General features: G+C 41.3%; 1 long non-coding RNA gene across 1 annotated transcript; it reads left to right on the forward strand.

The window, feature by feature from the left end:
• The first annotated feature begins 13,586 nt into the window (after positions 1 to 13,586).
• On the forward strand, positions 13,587 to 19,743 carry LOC125312312. The gene is made up of 3 exons (XR_007196599.1): positions 13,587 to 18,318; positions 18,889 to 18,934; positions 19,477 to 19,743. It is a non-coding gene; the product is annotated as an uncharacterized LOC125312312 (long non-coding RNA).
• The last annotated feature ends 392 nt before the right edge of the window (positions 19,744 to 20,135 follow it).

Raw genomic sequence — 20,135 nt, forward strand, 5'->3', positions numbered from 1 at the left:
GCTTGGCTGGAGAGAGACGAGCACCAAAGCCTCCTTTCCCCAAAACTTCACCTCAACAGAACTCAGACCTTCAGAAACAAACAAAAAGATAAACTCTTAACTAGCATCAATGGCAACAATAATAATTGCACTAATGAAATCAGTTAATCAATTAATGTAAAAAAATAAGCACTTCAAATAACTTTTCTTACAATTTGTCTCATTGTGTGTACTCTTATTCTAGGTCCGCATGCACAAATGCTCACTACAGGGAGGGAATCCAATCTTTGTTGGACTCTATGCAAATGACCTCCAAATGAATTTGTCTGAGCACATGCTCTCCTGAGATGCAATGCCTGACATTTCTCGAGTGTGAAGTACACTGTGGGTCTTTGCCCTTTCCTCTTACGTTGTGTCAGGGCCATAAAGCCTGAGATTTAACCGAATCAACCTGAAGGTTACAGGACTGGATTGTGAAAGGCCATAATTGCAATTGGCAGCCAGAGGAAGCCTCGAGTCAGGCTTTCTGGAAACAACAAAAGCAATGGAGCATTTACATTCAAAATCAATAGCCATTAATGCAGTCATGCCGTGGTGTAGTATAACGAGGCCAACATGATTGCTGAGAAAACAGTAAGCCACGGCCTCTTTAACATGCTCCTTTATATTTGAAAACAGAGGTTTTGCTATAGGCTAGCCATTATAATATGACATGTTCATTTATAGCCATGTTCAGAAAGAACAAATGCTTGGCCAGTTTATCTTACATGGCCGACCAAAAAACTGTGTGCAGATGGACTTCAGCAGGGAAACTGAACTTGCTTCTAAAAGGTTGAGAATGCCCATGCTGTGACAGAGCGCTTCCTGTGTCAAGCCAAGCCTGTTGCATGCCAGTCCTGGCTAAACCCAAGATGATTCTTCAGATTGGTAGTACACAGCATGTGTTATGAACAGTCTGCATGCTATACGTTTTACTTTGAAAGCATGGACCACTGTGCACATTTTGTGGTTATTGACTGGTTTTTAGCAGACTCACACTGGTGGGTTCAGGAATCGAACCCCATTGGTGGATTATTGGTGAATATGAGACAGACAGACACACCCAGGGAGCAAGCTTGTGAAATATCTTGCGGGGCTGAGAACTAACTCATCCCACAGGTATTTGACTGGTATTTGACCCAATTCAGTCCACCTTATTCATTTTCCAACTTTTGCAAATGTTGTGTATTCGATAATCAAAGATTTATAATATCTCATAGATTTATAATATCTCAGCTACTTTAACCTATTGTGTAGTTACAGATGACATTATCTAATTCTATAGGAGCTGTTTGGACCTTCTCGCACAGAACCAGTGTCGTATGCACAACCATCATTTGGAAGATTAGGAATAAGCTTATTGATTGTAATGAGATATTATGCACTCATACCCTTCATCTAAAATAAAACAAATATGGTGGATACCAGTTTATGGGTGTGGGGAGTTTTTAGTAGCCAAAGGCCCCAGTTGGCCCCTCTCACCTCATTACAGTGGAGTCTGTTGTTCAGAGTAGGAACATCCCTCACCTGACAACCTTAGTCTGACCTCTGGTCGCAGTGACATGCTATGAAGACTTAATCATAGAGCGACTTTGAAGTCTCTGCCTTAACAAAGCCATCACGTTCCAACCGTACAAATTCTGTTTCTTGGGTTAATTCCCTTAAGGTTTCTTTCAGATCAAAAGCGAATTTCAGGTATTTTTCCAAAACAGTTTTCAACAGCTCCTTTTTTTCTGTTCCCAGTCACGATTAAGGGAGGGAACATCTGTTGGCCCTCATTTGTTTTCAAAACTGGATAAATCATCCATGAAATATTATTTCCTTTGATAAATATGTCCTGGAGGGGGGTTCCCATCATTACTATACGTACACAGTTTTTTTTCCTGCATTTTTCTCAGCATCTCTTGAAGGGGATGTTTATGCACACACTAGCACCGACACACACACACACACACACACACAAACATGCATGTACCTACCACACACCTTTCATTGGAGATCTCACTCCCATGAAAAAGCTCCTATCAGGAGCACAGCTTAGTTTGAGCTTCTTTTAGGTTATCAATTATAGTATATATACTTATATTAATTTCCTGATGTCGTATTATTATTGAATCATAATGTCACAAAGATGTTCCATATTTTTGAGTGCAGCATGCTAGCCTTGATTGTGCAAACACATTCTGCATAATTGAGTTGTCAATCTTTACGAGGACCAAGCATATGAATATTTAGTCATAGTTAAAGGCCAGAAGAATGCACTGACAGGATAATTGGGTCCCATGGGGTAAAAAAGTACTAGACAAAACAGTACTAAAACAGTCCATAAAACTATTTTCTTGTGACAGGTAACAACATGATGCAACAAGCTTTGCAGCTCTTCAGAATAATCTAAACTGTTTTATAGTGCTGCATGAATTCATGGGTGTGCCACCACAAAAGGAAATTATGTTTCCATTGCTGTTTGTTCCACAAGAGACGTTACATTTTCATTGCTGTTTGTTTGGTTGTCAGCAGGTGGAGGTATGTAGCCTGAGCCAATCCGCTAAATTTCTATATTGATCTGTCTCTTGGGGCAGAACCAAGAATTTTGTTTCACTTACTTTCATTTTGTGAGAGAGAGGCTGAGTGAGGTCTATACTCCAGGTGCCTTTCTAGTACCGAGAATTGTTTCAAGTGAATCTTGAATTCCTTACATCTTTAGATACAGCTGAGATCAGATACAGCCCACCTCACAAAGGGTACCACCTCATACTGCCTCAGCATCCTCTCGCTTCACTAAAATCTTTTCATTCACATCCATGTCTGATATCATATATGAGATATACTGTAAGACTGTGACATTTAATAGGCAGAGTGACTCACCTGGGGTGGAGGAGCTGGTGACATTTTAGCAATGCAATTACCCTGTGTGTCAGCCAGCCAGCATAAAGCCAGCTGTCCCTTCATGTTGCTGTGCTAATTAAGAGACATGGACTGTTACTAAGGCATTTAACAAGCTGCTCATTCAGGCAGTATATGTAAATGCTTGGATGCCATCTTGTAGCTTGATGAGCTCCATTGAAGGCGGTCATGGTGAATTATTTGTAGTGAACAAGGATCAGAATATATGGTGCGTAGGGCGAAGGACTAGGAGACCGCTGAAGTTGTCTTTAGAGGAATTTCATCATGTAGAAGACTATTTCTGTTGAGCGAGTCAAGGATGCGATTTCCCAAAGCAGATCTTTGCCCCAGCAATACTAAGAAAGTGCTGGAAAAGAAAAGAGGTAATGTATTGAACCACACAGAGAAACCCCAGTAGAATGTACAGATGCCATAGATGTTGAGAGAGTTCCATTTAGCTTGGTTTACATGAAGCAGCTGTAAGGCATGAGGGGAATTATATAACTAAGAAGCAATGGTAGATCAGTAGAGGCATGAGAATAACATGCTATGGACTGCATGGACTGGTACCGTGAATCTTTGAGACTACAGATGACAGAGAATGAACAGGTCCATTCATTGACCTTTTGCCAAGATCATAATTAAACTCTCTCAATGGCCACTTTTAATGCCGTGTTTCATTTATGCTACGTCACAACAGCTCTAATTCTCCTTCTTGAAGGTCACCACAACCTTTTGTTATGTTCAGCCAGGGACAGATCGGAGTTGGCCTTTTGCTTGGCAGGATGGACTAGGATGTGCATTTTAAAAAAGAGCACTTAATAGGACCTTGGACAGGTACATCTGCTTCTGCTTTTGTCTTGGAAGACTTATGATTTATTGAAGTTATGGAATGATACAGTATCATTTTGAAAGAAGGGACCATCTGTGCTGTAGGAAAAATTAAACACAGTCGTCATTGGTTTGTGGACATATACTGACCATTATAATTTGCAGGAAATACAGTATATATTAAATGTTCAGTGTCTATGGCTGGTATTTAGGTGGCTTTACACAAAGACCCAGATTTATGAAAATGCGCCAACTTGTTCCAGTGCCCAAGAAAAACTACCAGGCAGTACTTTAGTTCTCAACGGCTTAATTGCCTACTAATGTGCAGCTGGCAACATGGCTGCTGATGATGGTATTGAGCTACTGTTATGTCACTTAAATCTGTGACCCCTTCAGAAGGATTAACAATGAAATGGGATCTCCCAACCCCTGTGCATCAAATGGCCATCACCCAATACAAATCTACAGTTACTAATGGGCGTCTAATGTCACAACTGTTCTCACTATACTGGTGGCAATGCAACAAGTTTCACACAATTTCCAAAGTTGCTACTAATCATGTTCTCTTAACACGTTGAGTGCAATATTGTCCTCCCTGTAATCATGGTCCAGGCTAAATGACTTGCATATTCAATGCACATTTAGTGTCTTTTCCCAAGTTGATATTAGCCATTTCCTCTAAATCCAATATGACACACAAGCAGTATATCAGAAAACAACTAAGGCAACAACAAATACCTTCTGGGTTATGATGACTCACTTTACTTACTATTTGATGAACCATGTGTAGAATTGGCCATGTTTACAAATGCTAACATTGTAAAAAAGAATCTTGCTGTATCGTAGTATATTCATATGTCTGTTAAAATTGTAGTGATTTGTGAGCTTGTTTTTTTAGAAGGTGAGTCAATATTTTTTGGTTGTACGTTACTACCCATAGCCTTGTCGATCATTGGGAAGGGATCTTCTTCCCCTCAACTTTCTTTCCCTGTGCCAGAGAGAGTTTCACCTCTAGAAGCCTCCACTTCCCATTTCTTCCCAAACTCCTTAGATTCACATTCTGTCAAGTTTTCCCCTGAATCTTTAATATTTTGCCTGAAGTCATCATCACCAAGACACCTGACAGGGTCTTTTCATTCTCGCTGACAATAAGACAGATGCTTTCATCTTTGCCTTGGCTGATGTCGCGGTTTGATTTGTTTTTGTTTGCTAAGTTTGTAATATTTAATAATCATCTGGGGTAACGCATAAAGGAAAGTTAATTTGACATAAATTGTCACAGATTAAAACGGGTGATATTTTATATTCATGTTTAAAGTAATCTATATCCACTATGTTTCCAAGTTTATTATGTTTTATCATACTACATAGTTCAAAAGATTTACTATGATGTAATACCGTCAATAATGCACCACATTGAGGGTATTGAGAGCAGTAAACTTGGCTCTTGAATATAGCACATTAAAAGATAAAACTGTCTATCAAAGGGAAGTTTATTTATTTATTTACCAGACCCATCTCTTAAGGTTAAGTCCTCCCCATAGCATTAGCTCTTATTCACACTCTGCTGTGCATGTGAAGGTGCTGCTTTTTGCCCCATGCTATTTCTTCTTCTTCATCTCTTGGAAATGATAGAATCATAGGGGGAATCATGTTTATCTAACAATGTTTATCTAACAATGTTGTCAACTTAATTCACCTCCAATATCTCAATGTTGAGTGTGTGTGTGTGTGTGTGTGTGTGTGTGTGTGTGTGTGTGTGTGTGTGTGTGTGTGTGTGTGTCCGCGTAGAATTGCAGAGGTGGCTCTGAAGGGGCATTAACCATGATGATGACTAGACTCTGTATCTATGGGCAAAAGAGACACAGGGTTGGCTAATTGTGGTTGTTCAGCTTGACGACTAAAGCAGTACATTTATAGACACATGTTGATGTCTGGTAAAATAAGGAAAGAGGTGTTATAATCATAAACTAAACTATTCCTGGGTAGATGGTTACTTTGCTTATCTCTCCTCCTCCTTTCTCAGTGTGTCACATTCTTTTTTTATATATATACTTTATTGCAATTGTTTATCTACATCCATGTCAGGTGCCCACTTCACTTATTTCACATGTTACATTGCCATTTTTGTTTTTTGTTATTTTATACCTAAAAAAAGAAATAAGAAAATACATGAAAAAAAAAAAAAACATGATAGAAAAATGTATACAAAACAAAACATGACACAGAAAAAGGGGGAGAAGGGGAGTGGTATGTGAGCCTACTTGTGTATTTTATTCTATGTGCAATTGTACTTGTTTTTAGGTATTTATAGGTGCGTTTTTTGCCATTTATAGGGGGGTGTTTAAGCCTACATGTGTTTTTTTGTCCTGTGTGGAGTTATATGTGTTGTTGACCGATGTGTCACATTCTGAGAGAGCAGCCAGCCAACGCACACACAATTCAAATATTCACCCTGAAAAACAAACTGCAACATCTGTTTATTCTCTCTCTCTCTCTCTCTCTCTCTCTCTCTCTCTCTCTCTCTCTCTGTTTGTATTTGCGTGTGTGTGAACATATTATTCCATATACCGTTGGCTTACTCTGGTCATGATGTTATGCTAAGTCATAGCTGGGATCCCTCGCCTATAAGCCTGAAGCAGCGGTTGCCCCTACTATCCTGCCATTGGCCCTCCTGCTCCTAACCTCTACTCTCCCCATGGCCCATAACTGGGCTGCACTCAACACACGGCTCCTAACACAGATCCATCCGCCTTCTCCCCAGTCAAGGGAACTGTAGTATAAGGGACTGAAGGGTTGAGATATGATAGCACAGTCTATCAGGAGTTACATGCTTCTGAGTTTTAAAGGCTTATGAGAGCTATGGATTTTTTTTTTTTTTTTGGAGACCCACTGGGGGTGGGGTGAGGGGAGAGAAACATTAATTATTTAATCCCTCTCACAGCCATAGGGCAGAGCTCTTCTCAGGCAATAACAAGAGCTTGTTTATACACTCTAGCTCTGGAGTCATTTAAGACTGAACTTTAATTTCTTTGTCATTATTTCACTCCTGGAGGTTTGAAATAAATAGGCGACTGAGGAAGAAGCCTCTAATTGAAATTGTGTAATATGTCCTCACTGATGAGGATGTGCCTCCACTCCTGTTTCCCTGGGCAAGGCTTTGTGACGAACGCAAGGTTGCTTGTGAGGCACGCACCCGTTTTCAGCATCTGCTCTTTGTGACAACTTTCAGGGAGCAAGCTCACAGGTCTCCATGGTGGATATACACAAAGGAATTGTGCTGTGAGCCGTAAAAAATAATAATCTACATCAATTTCCTAATTTTAAAGGAAAGCTGGAACACAAACAGACTGGTTTGAGGCTAAAGACTTGCCACTAGAGGGCGATGTGCTGAGCTTTGAAGCAGCATCCCCTTGGCATTAATTAGTCATAGTGAATAATGACTGCGATGCATAAAATATATCCTGGGTGTTTTTGTGATAGTAGTCTGTGCCCTTATATAGTCTGGCTGTGGAAAACACCCCCAGTATCTTCCTCAGGAACACACAGGGAATAGACTGAGCATGGAGGTCTGTGTAGTCCATGAAAAAGTTTAAAGAATTCCTGGAAATTTGAACAAGGTTTTTAGCCGATAAATTGGGTCGTGTTAATAATGGCCAACTTATTGGGTATCATGTGGCTCTAGTGTGTGTGGTGTGGATATTAGGACTGACCCCTGTAGCAATCCATTTTCCACTCGTTCTACCTAAAACTTCACAGCTTTTTCTCAGTCTATTGCCACAGGTATGTCTGTGTAAGTTTTCCCGTCTGTTTCATTTTCACACATTTCAGCGTTTCTTTAGATCAGGGCACACCATCTGCTTTGGTGTCAAAATAAATGCAAAAGGGTATTTAACAGCTTCACGCTAAAGATTTAATGACACCTGGAAAAGTGAACACAACAGAAAGGAGACGCCAGTAAATTTGCCCAACACTCGTGCCGTGCTGCAATACCTCGTAGGCCTATATATTTACAACAGAAAAAAAGGAACAGAGGAGGAAGCTTATTAAATTGATTTATTGCCCTGTCTGTCTCTTTTTATTCTTGATTTGTGTATTGACTCTAATAGTTGCAATCTAGTGGTTTTCATCTCCACTGCCCTCCCCTCCCCTCACCACACACACACACACCTTTTTATTGCTTTGCTTTCTTTTTGTCATTCAGCATATCAATGTGCCAGTGTGGGCTGCTTAGTGGGTCGGGGGGTTGGGGGGAGGGGGGTAGGTGGAGAGACGCCAGCCCTGGGAGCCGGCATTTATTCAGGGCAACAGATGAGGCGAATGCAGCCATTAACAGCCATTGCATGCTATAAAAACGATTGTATGCCATGCCCTGTTCTGACACCAAAAACTTCTCCATGCAAGGGGGGCTTGTGATTTCTCTCTTCAATGCATGTGTCATTTCTACATTCGTTTAATGCCACTCATTCATTCATTTATTTATTCATTTATTTTGCATTTCTTGCCACTCTCGTTCATTCCTTCATTCATTTTACATCTCATGACACTCTCATTGATTCATTCATTTTATGTTACATGCCACCCCCAATCAGGAGTGTTCTTGGCTCAACTCAAGCAAAACCCAAACAATTTAGGCCCTCTTGAAAAAAAATGACCACACCCTGTGCTGCAGATGGAGAATTTGCATGTTTCTGTGGGATGTTCTAATGTGAATGGCTTCTGTATATCCTCCATCAAGTCCCCAGTGGTTTGAAGGTGGCAGGAACTCCATGTCTCTCTGCCTCCACTGGCATGAGCAACACAGTTTGCAAAGCTGATCTGATCTGATCTCATCTGATCATTTGATCTCCTCTCATCACCGATCTGATCTCGTCTCATCCCAGCCCTGCTGAAGCAGCAGGGGGGTCCTGATGTGTGTGATCCTGTCTTTAAACTCCTCTGCTGTTGTACAAGGTCATTTGGAGGTCTATATCTCAGTAACCGGTGCTGAGCTGTAAAGGACAGACTGATCTTTGCTGACAAAGTGTGAGGTGGTTTATAGGACTTAGACCTGGATTTCTCATTCAGTCTCGTAGGATGTGTTATGCATAGGAGCTAGGGGTGTAACAGTACACAAAAATTATGATTTAATGTGTACCTCGGTGTTGAAGTCACAGTTCGGTCAATTTTCGCTAAAAACCAGTAAGCCTGTAGGTACTGCTAGCCTAAAATTCACTCACAATATTGCTGTTGCGCAGCAGGAATAGTATTTTGAAAAGGTGTCAAATGTTTTTTGACGTTATTGACTAGACTGGCATGTTGTCCGCCACTTAATACATTTGTCTGGGAACTTGAATTTGAAACATTGGCCGCACCCAAAAAAGCCTACTGCTGATTACTGTTAAATATTGCATTTTGTACATTTGGTACACATCTGAATTTGACCTAACATCCTGTACCTAAACAGTTTGGTACGAATATACAGTTTGTATACCTTGACACCCCTAATAGGAGCTGAATGGGGAGCAGAAATAGCATGCCCCCAAATGTCTTGGATTGTTATTTTCGGTGCTTAAGTAGGTTGTTGACTCTCAGAGCAAAATAGGTTTGTACTAAAGGAGGCATCCAATCAATACAGTCAGTGACTGGATGCCATTGTATGTCAATAGCAGTTAGGGTTGCGGACTGGACTCTGTCCAAGGACTTTCTAATCCTGTACAATATAATAATAGTGGATATTTATGGAATCAACAACACATAGCGCAAGTTAAACCATCTAACACTTGATTTAATTAAACTCTGTCCGGATGAAATCTCCCATAGAGAGCAATCAGGCCACCAAGCACTTTGAGGAAAAAGTGTGTTTTTGTGCTGTGCCACAGAAACCGCCCAGTGCTCTAGGTCAGCGATCCTGCTCCTGAAAGTGCAGCCAGTAGCTTTCCGAGATGATTAATGGTCATTGATCCCAAGAAAAAACATCTACAGAAAAACCACAACCCTGACAGACCTCAAGTACACCTCCTTAACTCTACCTCCACCCCCACCCCTCCCCCCACAGGTGCTGGCTTGGCTTTGGGAAAAACCCTCAGAGAAGTACTGTGCAAAACATTCTGGCCAAGCCCGCTCAAGATTGGCCTTCCTGTTACAAACTGTGCCAACCATTTCTTACTGGGATTGCACTTATGTTTTGAATATGATTGCCTTTCTTCAGGATGAACAAACACAAACATTTTGTTTTCCATGTGATCCTTCAGCATCAATCGGTTTTGAGAACTGTTTTGTTTCTGCGTGACTGATAGTGTTGATGGTCAAGTGATACCTACAAACACTTGATTCTTGCAAAATATATTGGATATTTATTCACCCAGGTCCCAATTTCTTCTTTTTAATGGCTTTATTTGTGTCCACCTGGAGTCTGTTGTTTTGTTTATATGCTTTTCTTGGGATGCACACTGGGTATAACCACTGGTCTCTGCTAAGTGTGCTGTGCCTGCTAATTCCAGCTGTCAATCAAATGCCCAAAACCCTACAGTCAATATAACATTCTATTTATGAGTCATCAAACAAAACCTAGCATGCATAATCAACAAAGTGTGTGTGCTCACTTCACCATGAAAGCATATTACGCAGAGAGCTTAAAAAACAATAGGCCAAAGGGTTGAAGGGGATCTGAGGCCAAACTAGCAAATCGTCGCTATAGAATGTTTTTCTCATGCAAATGCTGCTGTATTATCTCTTACTTACAACTGATGCAGGCATTAAATGAATGACTTCTGCCCTTGCGATCTCTTTAATATTTTAATCAGGCTTTGAAATCATTGCCATTTTTAAATAAATATCCCACATTCCCTGAGGTGCGGTTTATGTAGGACATTTTCCCTTTTGGAAGCAATCATTTGGCTCTGCGAAATAACTTGATAAAAAGATAATTGACTGCTTGCTCTGCAAATCAATGGTTTGATAAATGAGCAGCTTAATACGGGTTGATGGCGATTAATGTATTATGTCCTTTCAAATCACAGCTAATTGAAACATCTTAGTTTGTCAAAGTGAAAGATCAATAGCAATGCAGTGAGAAAATATAGTAGCAGACTGGATAATACCCAAACTATGTAACACAGAGCATATAATTCATCTCTACATATTTTACACAACCAACACTTTCATGCGCTTCAGAGGAAAAAGTACAAAGCCAACCATAACTTGGCTAGAAGAGGCACAGTCTATTAGTTATTACAAGGCAGCCTTTAAATCACTCTGCTACTGAAAACAATTTGGGAGTTCTAATGCATGAGGGGATCTAGATGGTGAAGTTGGCTTGTGACCTCCTTGGCCTGAAATCAGTGGTACCAAATGTGCATGGCAAGCAAAGCACGAGAGGAAAACTGCTGCAGCGGTGTGCGCTTCATTAAAAACGCACCGCGATGAAATGCTCTGTTAGACACTCATCATTCCAGATCAATTGGATTTTAATCAGCAGATAACATCTGCTCTCGTGCTGATAGAACAGGAAGGGCTGGGAATCAGGTCTGCCATATGCTTCAGCGCCAGCGCAGCCCAATGAGGAGATATCGGGGAGGTGGAGTTGCTTAACACAGTATTTATACAGAGATTAAGATATGCTGTGATGAAATCACAGGGCGGAAAGTTTACCAGTCACTTTGACACTTAGCATAGACTTTTGTATTCGTTACTATACGGATTGTTTTATTTATCTATATGATTTGATTTGTATCCTACGGTACATTATTTTAAACAGTGGCTCACATTGTTCTACTGCAAGAGGCTGGAAGTATATGAGCACATACATGTTTTCTTTCCTCTTTTACTTTTTTGCAAGGGAAACATCTACTTTTGAAGATGCAGTCAATGTTTCAGTCCTCCGGGATGCCCATGTTAGAGCCTTTTTTCCCCACATATATCAACAACACTTCTCTCTTACATGAGCATGTTACTGTATTTTTGTGCGTTTTGAGACAATAAAACCATCATAGAGGAGAGTTTTGGCTCACCATTGGCTTTGATGAATAGTCTTGTGTGGGTAGTCTCTCCCTCTTCCTCTTTGGGCTCAGAGAGATGAGAAGCCCTTTGAAACACATGGTTGATGAAGAGTGGCCATATGTGTGTTATGGAGGTGTCTTTTAAGAGGTGCCTGAAGAACAGTCTTCTTTGACATTCCTCGTATAAGCCCAGCTGTCAAGTAAGCAGGGGTCTGCATTCAGTGGTTAATTCAATGGTTAGTGTTTTTCCCATGAAAAAAAAAAAAAAAAAAACGACTGGATGAATTTTCATGTGGATTCAAAATGTCTCTTTTTTACTGCCATGCTCAGCTTTATCATATAAAAGCAGGAAGATGAATAAAAAATGTAAAGCTGTGGATTTGGCCAAGTTTAGCGGCAGAAGAAACTGAAAAATTCTGCATATGAGACAATGAAATGACACGTCACCCAGTCCTTTTCACCTCTGTCTGGAAGTGGATGAGCAAAACCTGAATTAGAGATGGCTTACTGCATCGGATTTGTGTTTTTGTTTAGCTCTGACATAACTGAATCACCAGGGACTGGAATCCCTCTGGCGTTTCATTTTGAACAAGCCGAGGGCAGCGGGCACGAGAGGGGCTTTTGTCCACAGCTGGACAGTCTTACGCACCTCTGGGAACTTTCACATCAGTTCAATTTATTTCAGTAAATAGAGCTATTCATCTGGGAAATTTGGTGTGTCGTCTGTGATTTTCAGCCAGAGGCACCTTCCTACTGCTCTGTCATGACCACGGTTATATTAAAACTTTCTGCAGACATCAGAGAAATTAAAAAGGCTTTGGGAGAGACGGAGGAGGAAAAAAAGATGTCAAAATGTCGACCGTGAAATCAGGTTCAGCCACTGGAAGTCCTGTAGAAAGTCTTATAAACCTTGCTGTTACCAATGGACAGCCTGACACCAGAAAGGCCCTGGCAGGGGAATGATGACGATATGGTGAGGATTGGCAGCATGCCGGCCTAACTTTAGTCTGGGAGAAAGTTTGCCCTCAAGTGGGAATGACTCACAACTCAGCCATTCACTGGTTCTGTGAGCCGGCTGTTGAAATGCCTCTCACACACGTGACATTGTCACATTTATTAAATAAATAAGCGCCGTAGAGGCTCGCCAGGATGAGTGACTGGACGAAACTGGCTCATGCCGTATACTAGACATGCCTTCGATGCTCAGACACGAGCTCTGAGCACTACTGGCTTCATTTCAGTGTATTTTTCGGGGAATGTGCGGTGCCTGACAGTATCGAGATGTGTCAAGATTGTCGATGACTACTCGTCTTGCCACCCACATCAACTCAATGAAGCCCATGAAGCTTTTTATTGTCCTGTTACCTCAATCAATTGACAGAGCGACCGATCAAAGTTATGTGTCATACATATTATATTGACTTATATGAGCCATTGTGGAGAGCATATCAGTTCTATGACTCAAATATACCTCATACATGCACACATTGTCACTTTATGAAATAAATCAGTGCCGTGGAGATGCTCTGGCGAGCTGTTCCAGGCTGTGGGTGTACAGGGGAGGCCTTCTCCGGTGAGGTAGCGAGTGAGTGGCTGGGGTGGCAAAAGCGTCCACATGTCGGCGTGTGATCCGTCCCTCCCGCAGCCGCATGTTGACGAGCGGTGTCATCTCCGTGACATCTCCCCCCAGCCATCACGTCTCATCAGGGCCATAATTAATCATCCTCTCTAACAATGTGCCGGGCCTGGAACAGCCAGGGCTGCCAGGCATGAGAGAGAGAGAGAAAGACAGAGGGAGAGCTCTGCCAGGCAGCATCATGGCACTCTTCACACTGATATTGCTGGATGCAGCACAACCCCTTCCCACCCCAGCACCCCCGACCCCCACCCCCAAAAAAGCTGACGGAATAACATTAGGGCCCCAGTCAAGACCGTCCCAGCACCAAGAAGAGCTTGTTGGCTGCCATATCAAGATGCTCTCCCGTGGGCCCGCTCCGCTCAGCTCTCCCCCGTCTCTCTCCCGCGGGGACCCGCTTGTTTTGGAGCGCAGATCATCCGTTCTCAGGTGTTTAAATGTCACAGGGAAATTTGTTGAGGGACTGACATATCATATCCCCAGAAGTCTTGTCATCTAGTTCACGCTAATGATGGCTGTTGTATTCCCTCTACCCCAGCCCTTTCGCCTCTTGAGCACCCATGAGGAAAAAGTGCATTGTAGTGGATTGTGGGACCTTGATGGCAGTTATAATGCATCATATAAAACCAGCTGTTTCATATCACAGTGTTCCTAAAGGTGAGTTTTTTTCCATCAGTTTTGTACTGAGTTACCATTTAAATACCAAAAGGTTTTGCATATCGTGAACCAAAAACCTTTCCCCATCCACCTGCCTTGTGTTCTTTTGCTCTAATGGCAAAATGCCTTGTCATGCCTCGCCACCTTGTCAACGTGACCTTTTTCCTGTGTTGATCCAATGTTTTGGACAGTGCTCTCCATTGGTGTGCATAATAAATGGAGTCAGGGCTGCACATGTGGACACATAAAGCCATTACTGTCAACACGTTCTGTCAGCTGGTATTTATCAGGGGTTGGGGGCTCAGCTTCAGCCTGCTCTTCACCTTGAGGACACCGCGTGGTAGATGAAGAGGGAAGCCAGGAATTCAAAGACTCGGTGGGAAGCAGCCCTTTTCAACAACTTTCCATACCATAACTAATAGACTTTGTTTGAAACTGCCATCATCCTAAAAGAAACCACTGGGATTGATTTGATTTGTGATTTGATGGTGAGACAGAGCTAGGTTTTTTTTTATAGTGATAACAATGCATTTTGTAAGTTCATCACTTCAAATGTTTCCTGATGTGTTTGTGTCACAAAACATATTTTTGGACACCACATTTCAAAGGAATTTCTCACTGTATGCACAAGGTGGCATCTGAAAGTGGATGGTTTTTGAGCCTCTCCTTGACTTGATAGCTTAGTTGTTGTCAAGCGCAAAGAAGAACTGCCAGCTTACAAATGAAGTGACTGCTTGAAATCTGCTCACAGTTCGCATTGTGTTCTGTGCTCAAGCAACACTCTTAATTGGAATCGGTTTTGGGTGAGCTGGGCTGGAGTAACAATGGCCAGATTGCACACAGAGGCTCTGAGCCCAGTTCTCTCTGCATGAGGTGGGAACAGCAGGCAGTCCTCCTGCACTGGACAGTGTGCAATGTGCAGGACAGACAATAAATACTGAGATGCTCCATCACTGAGATCTCAGAAACCACCTCGATTCACATTTCATTAATCAAAATGAGGCCTTTAAGTGTGTTTTGTTGAACGTAATTACATAATACTATGTAACTGTTTATTTAATTCACCTACGGTATATGGATGGTGTGTTTTTTTCCCAGTTCCATGTTTTAAGTGCAGCCATGTTGACTATTTCAAAAAAGCTTTTACATTTTTGTTTATTGTTGCACCCCACATCACTAGTAAGTCATGTCAGACTAAAGGGTCTGCCCTCTGACTGCATGTAAATGAGATGGCTCAGCTACAGCCCACCTCAGCCCTGTGAGCTGTCCGTGTGAGCGGCCGAGCCGGCCATCAATGGAATTCTAAATGCTAGTTTGAATTTATCACGCCCTGAAAGAAGAAGAGGGAAAAAAAGATCAGTCCAACATTTCAGCTAACCAGACCAGATGAGGTCAGATTATTATCAAACTTGCTGAACCAGAAACTTGCTTTTGCGCCTTGAGGAGGAAGGTACTGACAGTCCAAGGCCTTGGAGACTGCAAGAAGAAAAAAAAACTGGGCGGCGTGGAATTGCTACTGTAAGCACTCGTATTATTAACATTTAGGTGTGCTTACAAGACAGTATTAAAACACAGTAAGCAAAAAAGAAAAAGAGCTGCAGCGCTGTACATCAAAAACGCTGCTATGTGCTGCCATTTTCCACACCATTTCCATTACAGTTGTCACCACCACTTCACTTGAACACAGTAGCAAGCGTCGCAAAAGCAGTTTTTCGAAACACCCATTGCATGTATGTTTCCATAAATATTGTGTTAGAAGTAGCACTGGTCATAGTTTACTTTCAGGTCCTCCATATTCATACCGAGTATGAAAAAACATGAGGCATAATCAAGGGCAACTTGATGTGGCTGAACTTTGAAAACAAAAACACAGTTGGCGAGACGCAGCTGCTCAAGGTATTCTGCTGGAAGGACAAAAGAGTAGAAAGATGAAAAAGGTTTCTGTACAGACAAAATAAAAACAAATTAAAAAAACAACCTTGGGACATAACTGTACGGTTTTCAGGAGCTGGCTGGCAGATGTAAGTTTGTAAGAAGTTTCAGTCAGTCACTGAGCCCTTCAAGGCAGTCTGCAGTGTGACGGCCTGGCGGACGGGAATTGAAAGACGAATCGATAGAGATCACAGCTCAAATGAAGACTGATTTTAATTGGCTTAGCGCTATTGACTGGAGCCTCCGTCTCCCCCTTTGTTCTGCTCTGCTGTCTATGTTGGCTTTGGACTCCAAAATGAAGTTGTGCTAATCACAGAGTGTTCATTAGTGAGAACAAGCTCCATCATGGAGGTCATCGGCCACGAATGCTTTTCTGTCTGGAGTGACAGGGTCACTGTGACTCAGACTATTTGATAGACTCACATACAGCGCCGATGGCGACGCTCACCTGCACACATTTTTCTTCACAGCCCGAACTCCTCTCAATAGCATTTAGTTGACATCTGTAGTTGAATTGACAAAACATCATTAATTGCATTGCCATCCAGTCTGTGTATGCTATACACTCTTGTAAACATTTATTGAAACACAATATGGTTTCCCTGAATTACAATCTATTGCATGCTGAAAGGTCCCTTAATGTGAGATATTCGATTGTTTTTACTGAATGGAAGAATCCATTCAATTTTGGACCGGATCTGAATCACTGGCTTGATCCATGCATTTAGTTTCATTTCCGCAAATGTTGCCAGATAGGGCATTTGGCCTTGTATGAGGGCTGTGCTCTCCAAGTGCCCTTCTAGTCTAAAGTCATTTCAAGCCGCCTAATGCAATTCCAGTGTTCAGATACTATTAAAACAATAATTGTATCAGCCAGTATTGTATTTTGTTTTTTAGCAATCTAATTTATATTTAATAGTGCCTTTCCTACAAATTTGAAATACAAAGTTCTGAATGACTCCACCAGTCCATAGAAAAAGACATGACAGATAAGAATGACCTGTAGAGAAATGATCACAAATACAGTAAACCTCTAAATTAAATAATAGGAATGATAAGACAGAAAGATTCTCAGCTCCTGTGGCTGGCTGTTCCAGAGACGGGGACCATAGACACTAAAAGCTACCCCTAAGTATTTTAAGTCCTCACTTCTAGAATGATTCAAAGGCTAGCACCAGCTGATCTAAGTGGCCTAGGACTGCGCCAGATAGAGCAACCCAGATGGGCAACCTGCTTATAACTATACTGTGGTCAACTATATCAAACATGGCGGTCAGCTCTAAAAGTACTAGAATTGAGAGTTTATTCTCCTCCAGGCTTATTCTAAGATCATTGACCACCCTACTTATTTTACTCCTTGTTTCAATTAAGTTGTGCAAGGTGCAGCTAATCATTCGGCTCTGTCTCTGAAAATGTATCCTGTCACTTTTTAATGCTTTATGTTGTGCACACCCCTTTGTCCATAATGTGGTGCATGTAAGTTGGAGAATGTGTACCATTCTGTACTGGAACATTCCTTGAATGTAGTAGTTAGGATTCAGAGCTTTCACTGCAGTGCTCCAGGTGTGTTTATTCCCAATTCCTCACAGGTTTTAAGAAGCAAGCTACATGATACACGTATGACCTTGAATAACTCCGCTGTGCTGTCCCAGGCACTTACACTGAAGACGGCTTGACACCGAGACGCGTTTGTAGTCAAGGGCATGGTGCAATAAATCCTTTTAAAAGTATATTACACAAGAGAGTTTGGTTTCCTCCACTTCAAGACTATCCCAGGCACCACCATCCAAGTTGTGTTAACATTGAACAGAATAAAAAGTGTGTGTAGTTTCTGCTCTAGGTTGCAGTCCTCACAAGGGAGCTGACTCCCCAAATGCAAGTGGAATAAACATCAAAATATCCTTTGCAGCTGTATCCTCTGAAACTGTCACTGTAGACATGAGGGATTAAGTGTGTTTCAGAATAAATGTATGACACAACATGATGGACACACATGCAGGGATTTGCACAAGTCACTAAAATTTATCACACAGAAGTTAATATCATAGGTGGTAGCCTCGACATCTCGGAGTGGAACTTTGCTTGTTGGAACTTTAGACCCATGTGGAATCAGAAAGTTACAGGTTAACACTTCCCACTCCTTTTTGAACTTTGTCTTTAAGACCCCGAACACTGCACTTAACCCCACATTACTCCAGCGGAACAGCCCAGAGGGCTTCAGACTTAGATATACTATGGCTGCATGTGTGTGTGCTGTGTGTTTGTGTGTGTGTGTGAGAGAGTGTGTGTGTCTGTGTGTGTGTGTGTGTGTACTTGGCAGGGCATTGCTGCTAGCAGAAGCTGATCAGTAGCTGCCCAGTCTCCTTACCCATGGGTACCCAGGTAAAAAAGTAGTATACTTTAGTGTGTTAGAAATATGATTAAAGTATATGAAGTAAGTGTAAGTATGCTTACACTTTTTGTACTTTATGTAAAGTATGTTTAATGTGTACTTTTAGAAAGTATACTTCAAAGTAGATGTTATTAAGTTCAACTTCAGTGTACTAAAATTAAATATACTTATTGTGCAATATTCAAAGTGTTTTTGTAATGTACTTTTTAAAAGTGTACTTTGTTGTTAGTGTATTTTAAATGGTAAAGAAGTTTATTTAGTCGTGGAGACATCTTTTAAAATGAGTCTACAGGACAAATTACATGTATTTTATGAAGTAGAACGTTTTTTTCCACCATTGATATTAGAGGGGGAATTAAACCTGGTGTTCTAAGTTAGTGCTATGAAGCTTAGGCTACATGATTGATATTATGCCTTGGTTTATGCGATAGATTTAGATTTTTTTAATTATTCGTGTTTGACAGAGCATTCATATTCATTTCATGGTAGAAGCTAGTGTTTGTAATTTACCTAGTTTTAATCTGTAGCCTAACTATGTTCTTCCTGGTGTTCCTGGACAGTTTTGAAACCGAGATGTCTGAACGCCTCAAATAATCAGCAGTAAAGGTAAATATTCTTCATTCAGGACCTTGCCCCATTACTCTTAAAGCATAACTCAAGCCAAAATGCAACCTAGGGTCTTTTTGTGAATGTACCTGAGTGTAAGCTTGACTGTATTGTCGTTTCTGGGTCAAATGCCATTTTGAATGGGAGTCGTAGGGGCAGAACTTTTTTGATACATGATGATTTTGATTCATGCATCAAAATAGTAGGCTAGTGCCCCTTCGACTCCCATTTAAAATGCCATTTGACCAAAAAAACGATAATACTGGTTGTATTGGAAACAAAGGAATCTAAGGTAATCAAATGCAGAAAACAGGGTGGTTGCACTCATATCGGTGCCAAGTTGCACAACGCTTTAAGGAAAGACTACCTAGCCAGGTCTACCCATACCAGGATGGCAAACAGATGGTGTCAATACCAATTTGACCAAAAGTAAATGTCAAATAGGTACAGATAATTTGTATTAATCTCATCATTGCCAATGGATTTCTGTGTAAAATATTGTTTATCTTGTAAAATGTTGTCCATCTTCTTTCTGTTCACAGACAACAGAGACAAATTCTCTAATATCAAGGTCAATGCATTTGACTGCTGTCCAGCCCCGGGTTGCCACCGAAAACTTTATGCATCTTGGACTGGAAGATGGTGTGCTAGTAAGGAAGCTAGCTACCACAGCTTTTGCCACCACATCTCAGTGTTGGGAGGGAAGTTCACTCACTGCACAACTCTACCAGCTGTACCTTTCCTCCTCAGCCATGATCCGTAACCACCATGGTTTTCTTTCTGGGCCAGAAGACTTTGCAAACAAATAAGCAATAAATGATCATGCATTACAAATTTAGCCATGTTAGACTGTTAAGTTGTTGGCTTGTAGGCTGGGTGTCCAGTAAACAATTTCAAGCTTAGAGGGCAAATTCTCTCACCTAGGAGGGTAAACAACTTTTGTTTTTCATGAAATCTGCATTTTGAATTGATGGTCTACCAATGACGCTGTAGAGTATCGCGACACAATAGTGGCAAAAAGCACTTGCGCGATAAAACATTTTATATTATATTATATATTATTATATATTATATTATATATTATTTCACACACGTATATATTAAATGCGTCTTGCGCGCAAATTCTCTCTGCGCGTGCGCACTCAGAGGAAACTGCTCCCCAAGCATGGAAGAAAATGCTGCGAGCGAGGAGAAATCTGAC

This window comes from Alosa alosa, chromosome 19 (assembly GCF_017589495.1).
Source record: "Alosa alosa isolate M-15738 ecotype Scorff River chromosome 19, AALO_Geno_1.1, whole genome shotgun sequence".
NCBI lineage: Eukaryota > Metazoa > Chordata > Actinopteri > Clupeiformes > Clupeidae > Alosa > Alosa alosa.